Source organism: Ictidomys tridecemlineatus, chromosome 5, assembly GCF_052094955.1.
Source record: "Ictidomys tridecemlineatus isolate mIctTri1 chromosome 5, mIctTri1.hap1, whole genome shotgun sequence".
NCBI lineage: Eukaryota > Metazoa > Chordata > Mammalia > Rodentia > Sciuridae > Ictidomys > Ictidomys tridecemlineatus.
In genome coordinates this window covers 29,055,159-29,062,730 of record NC_135481.1, presented here as the reverse complement: position 1 = coordinate 29,062,730, position 7,572 = coordinate 29,055,159, and positions in this window count along the sequence as shown.

Here is a 7,572-nt window from a genome sequence, read left to right as displayed (position 1 = left end):
TTCCTGGCTTGGAATTTGATGGGTATATAAAAACTTTTAAAAGATCAGGGATATTTTTGAAGGTTAGTTGCTATAGCAGAACTGTATGTTCTGAAAACTCTCAATGGCATTTACATGCCTTCTGGCAGTATACTAAGTTGAATAGCCTATAAGTTGCTACAGGAAATTTCTTCCTAAAGTTTTTTGTTTTAAATATAATTTTTTAGTTGTAGATGGACACAATACCTTTATTTTATTCATTTATTTTTATGTGGTGCTGAGGATTGAACTCAGTGCCTCAAACATGCTAGGTAAGCTTCCTACCACTGGGCTACAACCACAGCCCATTGTTGTTGTTTTATAAATCAAGGTTATTTTTCATTTTCCCCATGATTAGTATCATTGCCTTATGCATAGCTAATTATAAACTGTATTTCTAAGAATACTGATGAAAAGTGTATTTCTTGTGGAAAAACAATAGAAAAAGGGCAAAATGCCAGCATAATATAGTGAAAGAGACGCAAGCTTCAACCTACATTTGAATTCTGGCTCTTCTATAAACCTTCAGTGGAATGTTGGGCAAGCTATAGAATATCCATTGTCTCTCTGACATATGATTTTAAGGATTAAGTGACTTGCAATGCCCAGCACATTACAGGAGTTCATGAATTCTCTTCCTCTTCCCAGTGTTCAAGTTTCAGACATAACTCTCATAGATAATTTATGATGGAATAGAATCGCCTGATTTCTTTTTTTTTTTATTTATTTTTGGTCGTTCAAAACATTACATAGATCTTAATACATCATATTTCACAGTTTGATTCAAGCGGGTTATGAACTCCCAACTTTACCCCGTATACAGATTGCTGTATCACATCAGTTACCCTTCCATTGATTGACATATTGCCTTTCTAGTGTCTGATGTATTCTGCTGTCAGTTCTATTCTCTACTATCCCCCCTCCCCTCCCCTCCCCTCCCCTTTTCTCTCTCTACCCCTTCTACTGTAAATCATTTCTTCCATTTGTATTATCTTGTCTTACCCTTCCTTTCCTCTTATATATCATTTTGTATAACCCTGAGGATCGCCTTCCATTTCCATGCTATTTCCCTTCTCACTCCCTTTCCCTCCCACCTCTCATCCCTGTTTAATGTAAATCTTCTTCTCAAGCTCTTCGTCCCTACCCTGTCCTTGTTTACTCCCCTTATATCAAAGGGGTCATTTGGTATTTTTTTTTAAAGATTGACTAGCTTTACTTAGCATAATCTGCTCTAATGCCATCCATTTCCCTCCAAATTCTATGATTTTGTCATTTTTTAATGCAGAGTAATACTCCATTGTGTATAAATGCCACATTTTTTTATCCATTCATCTATTGAAGGGCATCTAGGCTGATTCCACAATCTTGCTATCGTGAATTGTGCTGCTATGAACATCGATGTAGCAGTGTCCCTGTAGCATGCTCTTATTAGGTCTTTAGGGAATAGACCGAGAAGGGGAATAGCTGGGTCAAATGGTGGTTCCATTTCCAGCTTTCCAAGAAATCTCCATACTGCTTTCCAAATTGGCTGCACCAATTTGCAGTCCCACCAGCAATGAACAAGAGTGCCCTTCCCCCCCCCCCAATCCTCTCCAGCACTTATTGTTGTTTGACTTCCTAATGGCTGCCAATCTTACTGGAGTGAGATGGTATCTTAGGGTAGTTTTGATTTGCATTTCTCTGACTGCTAGAATTGCCTGATTTCAATGTCATGTAGGGATCGTCTTAGGCACTGAGACCATGAATTCCTACCATTCTGAAAAGCCAGCTAGACTGATCCGTTCTTGGTTTTGGATGATATAGTGTGTTATATACCAAAATTTCATGTTATCACCCCTGTGAGATGGTAGCTACAAGAGCACAAATGAGGGAGGGGACCTTCACACTCATTTTATACACTAATGCAGTGAGAAATTTAAAAAAAGTAAACATGAATTACAACTTTTTTACAAAAAAAAAATTTTAAAGGAGAACAACTGCTTCATTCACAAAATTAAATAGGAAAGAGTGGTGATCCCAAAAAGCTTTGAAGGAGAAATTTCCCCCTTTTTAACTCTCTAGGATTAACAGAGATCTGGTGGGAAAAATGTCAGGAGGGGAAATCTTTTGTTGAACATCTTAGTTAATTTCCATTTTTATACTTATGAGTATTTTTTTTCATTCTCACAATAGATTTTAGCATTTTGTGAGGATGGCCTTAGGCCTGAGCCTAAGCAATTCCATTTTAAAAACTCCAGTTTGAAACCTTCAGTCTCAGCAGACACACCTAATGGAGCCCTCCAGCATGATCCTCAGACAAGTCACTTCCCCTTACCCTGATAAACTGGGGGAAGCCTCTGGCAGGCTGTCCTTGCCTGATAAGGGGGAAAAGGGAGAAGATCAGGGTGGAGACCACCAGACCAGATGTTTCTGACTCCAGGGTAAATGATGTCATGGAGAAATCCAGTGGTAGCTGATCAGGATTGAAATGGGGATCAAAAGCCCCAAAATTTAGTATAATAGAACTGATGAACAGGGATTCAGTCAACCGAAATAAGGATTCTCTTGATCTGAAGGGCCTGATGAGGACCTGGACTGACATCTCAACTTTTCTCATCTGCCTGATCCTTTGCATCTTCCTCACTGCTCTCAAACTCTACCAGCTGTCTGGACATTTGTGAGTAGAAACTTCTCCCTAGGACCTTCTCCTCAAACCGTCATCTAGTTTGTTCCGGATCTGATCACCACGGCCTGAGTGACTGTGCATCTTGCTGGATGTAAAGCCTAAGGCTTGAAACTTTTGATTTGATACTTGAACTTAGAACGCAGAGGGAATGTCTGTCATGAGCCTGTCATGATTGTTTGCAGTGCTTAGAATTAATCTAGAATTGTTTGCTGTGAATTGTCTATTGCAATGCCTAGCATTAAGGATTGTCGTTTTCTTGATTAAGAACCTATAGAGTGAAATTGTATTAATTTGAGTGAATAAAGCATTGAAAAGGGATGAAGCAGGTGGACATTATTTCTCCCCCTCAACTGCATACCTCGCAGTTTTGCTCCTCGTGATACATTCCCATCTAAGAAAATCTCCAAAAACTTTTGCAGACTACTTGTTACCTATAGTTCCTTTTTGAAAGGAGTTATAACTCATTTTAAAAATCTTCAAAACTGCAAGTAAACCTGCAGTAAGTGGGATCTCTGTTATTTACTGTTGGTAGCAATATTAGTTACTGCTGGAATCTCTGTCTGCATATCACTCTCCTGAGATATAATCTAGTAATATAAATTTTTAATAGAAATACAGAATGTATGGTAGTATGGGCCTGAGACTGAAGAACTGTAGAAAAATAACCAGGGGAGAGAACACCAGAGTAGGTGGAGAACAGATAGGAGCTAGGTGACTATACCTCACAGAGGAAAATTATGGGCAAAAAATGGCCCTAAGAAGGTACTCTCGTACATTGTCAGTGGGACTGCAAATTGGTACAACCACTCTGGAAAGCAGTATGGAGATTCCTTAGAAAACTTGGAATGGAACCACCATTTGACCAAGCTATCCCACTCCTTGGCATATACCCAAAGAATGGATTTAAAATCAGCATACTATAGTGCAAAGCCACATCAACATCCTAGCAGCTCAATTTATAATAGCTAAGCTAATAGGAACAAACCTAGATGCCCTTCAGCAAATTAGTGGATAAAGAAAATGTGCTACATACACATAGTAGAATATTACTCAGCCATAAAGAAGAATGAAATTATTATTATTTTTTTTTTTAGAGAGAGAGAGAGAGAGGGAGGAGAGAAAAAATTTTAATATTTATTTTTTTTAGTTTTCGGCGGACATAACATCTTTGTTTGTATGTGGTGCTGAGGATCAAACCCGGGCGGAACACCTGCTAGGGGAGCTCCCTACCGCTTGAGCCACATCCCCAGCCCCAAGAAGAATGAAATTATGTCATTTGCCAGTAAATGGATGGAACTGGAGACTATTATGCTAAGTGAAGTAAACCAATCCCAGAAAACCAAAGGCCAATAGTTTTCTCAGATATGCAAATGCTGACTCACAATAGCTGGGAGGGTGGGGCTGGGGGGGTGGGAAGTAGAGGTTCACTGGATTGACACAAGTGGAAATGGGGGGATGGGAATGGGAAGACAGTAGAATGAATTGGACATAACTTTCCTGTATTCATATATGAATTCATACCAGTATAACTCCACATCATTTACAACCACAAGAATAGGAAGTTATACTCCATGTATGTGTATGTCAAAATTCATTCTACTGTCGTGTATGACTTAAAAAGAGTTTTTTAAAAATGAGCCCAAGAAGTAAAGGGACAAAATGTCAACACATGCTTCCTTTTTACAAACTTACCAGGAAGAGCATAAGGTATGCCCAGATGTTCATCCAATGATATGACTTGGATATTATTTGAGTGTATCCCTCAAGGCTTGAAGTGTTGAAATTTAATGCCCTTGCCAGGTAGTATGAAGGTGGAAACTTAATCCAAATATGGTAGAGATGGGGTCTTTGAAGGTGATTAAGATTGAAGTTACGAGGGTACAGCCCCCACGATTGAATCCCAGTGGCTTTAAATGTCACACTGGACATGTGACTTTTTTTTAAAGAGAGAGTGAGAGGAAATTTTTAATATTTATTTTTTAGTTCTCGATGGACACAACATCTTTGTTGGTATGTGGTGCTGAGGATCGAACCCGGGCCGCACGCATGCCAGGCGAGCATGCGACCGCTTGAGCCACATCCCCAGCCCCTCCCAGTGGCTTTATATGAGTGAGAACAGAAGAGAAATATACAAACACACACACACACACACACACACACACACACACACACTCCCTGTGTTTGTTGTGTATACCAGGACTCTTCTAACAGAAGACTATCACCAGATGTTGTCCCTTGATCTTGCACCTTTAGTACTGTAAGCCAAAAATAAACTGTTCTTTGTAACTTACCCACACAATGGCATTGTGTTATTAGCAACAGAAAATAGACTAATGCAATCAAATTGTCTAAAAATGTTCAGAAAGGTTGGGAAACTAGATAGAATTCAGGCAAGACTGCATGGTATTTTACCCCAAAAGATACCTGCACAAATAGTATTAATTTTGAGGTAAACATCACTGGAGAAATAAAGAAGCAATAATATGATCAAGATTGACTTTTTCTAAATATACAAGAAATCTAGATATATTTATTGAAATATTTATTTTAAGAACTATAGCTGGGGATGGCAAATTCCTGCAATCCCAGCTACTTGGGAGGCTAAGACAGGAGACTTGTGTTTGAGGTCAGCCTGGGCAATGTACTAAAGCCTGTCTTTAAAAACAAAACAAAGAAACACAGACTAGAACGATTATAAGAACTATATATTGCCTAGTAAAGAAAAAAGAAAGAAGAACTACAATGGCTAGCAAATGCACAAAACATGTTCAACATCTTTAGCAATTAGAGAAATGCAAACAAAATACTACACTGAGATTTCAGCATGAAGTATGCATACCTATGTTTACAGCAGCATAATTCACAATAGCCAAACTAGGGAACCAGCCTAGGTGTCCACTGATGGATGAATGGATAAGGAAAATGTGGTATGTATACACAATGGAATTTTATTCATCCTTAAAGAAAAAAAATCATGTCATTTGCAAGAAAATGAATGGAACTTGAGAGAGCATTACGTTAGGCAAAATAAGCCAAACTCAAAAATCAAGTGTCAGGCTGGGGCTGTAGCTCCGTGGTAGAGTGCCTGCCTAGTATGCATGAGGCACTGGGTTTCATCCTCAGCATCACATAAACCTAAATAAAAGTATTGTTTCTATCTAACAACTAAAAAAATATTTTTTAAAAAAGTCAAGTGTCATGTGTTTTATCTCATATATGGAAGCTAGAGAGGAAAAGGAAAAAGAAAACTATATGTGTGTGGAGGTGGGGGGGAGGTATCTTAAGAAAAGCAAAGGGATACCAGTAGAGAAAAGGGACCAGGGGATGGGGGAAGGGGAAATATTGGGGAACAATATTGGCCAAATTTATATGTGAATGTACAGATATGTAACAACAAATCCCACTATTGTGTAAAATTATAATGCACCAATAAAAATGTGGAAAAAGAATGAGAACATAGAATTTGAGAACATTAATGACACTTTCATTCCATTTTTTCAATCACATGCACCTTGCTAGTAAGGTTAAGGAATTTCTGGAGCCAATTCCATCAGATATCATTAGAGATTAGACTGCAATTAAGTCTTTGGCTCCTAGTCCCATGTTCTTTGTATATAGTGAAGATAAATACAACAAATCTTCATAAATTTGTACCACTGAAATTATTTAAGTTTTATGGAATATAAGTAGCCTTTTTAACTGATTTTTTTTAAAGAGAGGGGAGAGAGAGAGAGAGAGAGAGAGAGAGAGAGAGAGAGAGAGAGAGAGAGAGAGAGAATTTTTAATATTTATTTTTTAGTTCTCGGCGGACACAACATCTTTGTTGGTATGTGGTGCTGAGGATCGAACCTGGGCCGCACGCATGCCAGGCATGGCGTGCTACCGCTTGAGCCACATCCCCAGCCCCTTAACTGATATTTTAAAAGAAACTTATAAAAGGCTTCTTTTTGCTTTTTCCACAGTCCATAACTACATATTCATTACCTCCTCAGATTTTCTGAAATATTCTGTCTAGTACCTGAATCTCAAAGTAAACAAGTTTCCTCCCTAGCAATTCCAGTCTTCTTACCAGATTCTAGACTCTCCTGGTCTTTTAGGTCTGACCTACTTGAGTCTGTATTTTATAATCTGCAGTCATAGATTTCTGCTAGCACTTCCAGTATTTTTGCCTTATTATCTAATCTGTTGTCACCCATTGTCCCTCCAAAAATATCTAGAAACACTTTGTTTTTTTCTAAGAGTGTGAGAAGATTTATGATGCACTCAGTCAAGTTTCTGTGCTTGGTGGTTTTCCAGTTGCCAATAGCCTTCTGTTATGACCCTAAACAAGGAAATGATAAATTGGGACAAGACTCAAGACATATTCCTCGCTTCTCTGAAAGGCAGATTTAGAGATAGGATGGGAATTGATGGCTAATTCACCCAATCACATAAATGTCTCATATAAAAATAAAAGCCAAATACACATTTTTTAGTTTTTTTTTTTTTTGCATATATTTACAATATAAATACTAAATTTGTTTTCAAAGTACATATTAACAATTTGAAAAAATTATCTAGCCTGGGAGAGCAATTTAATGTAAAGCCTCTATAGTATACTGATTAAGGAAAAATAGAACCGTTTGGGGGATAAGGAATATGAATGGGCATGATGATCTGAACTTGCAAGGGGAATGGGAAGCAGCTTAATCCTCACTGCACTGCCAACACAGCATGTTACAGGACTACTAAGTGAGACAAGCAACCTGGATGGGGTATTGTAAAAACTCAACTTGAGAGATATAAAAAGTACACATGCTTGCATAGTGCATTAATCTTAAAGAAGCTCAACATTTCATTCTCATTTTCAATAGTTTAAATGAATAGCACTTAAAACACATCACACAAAA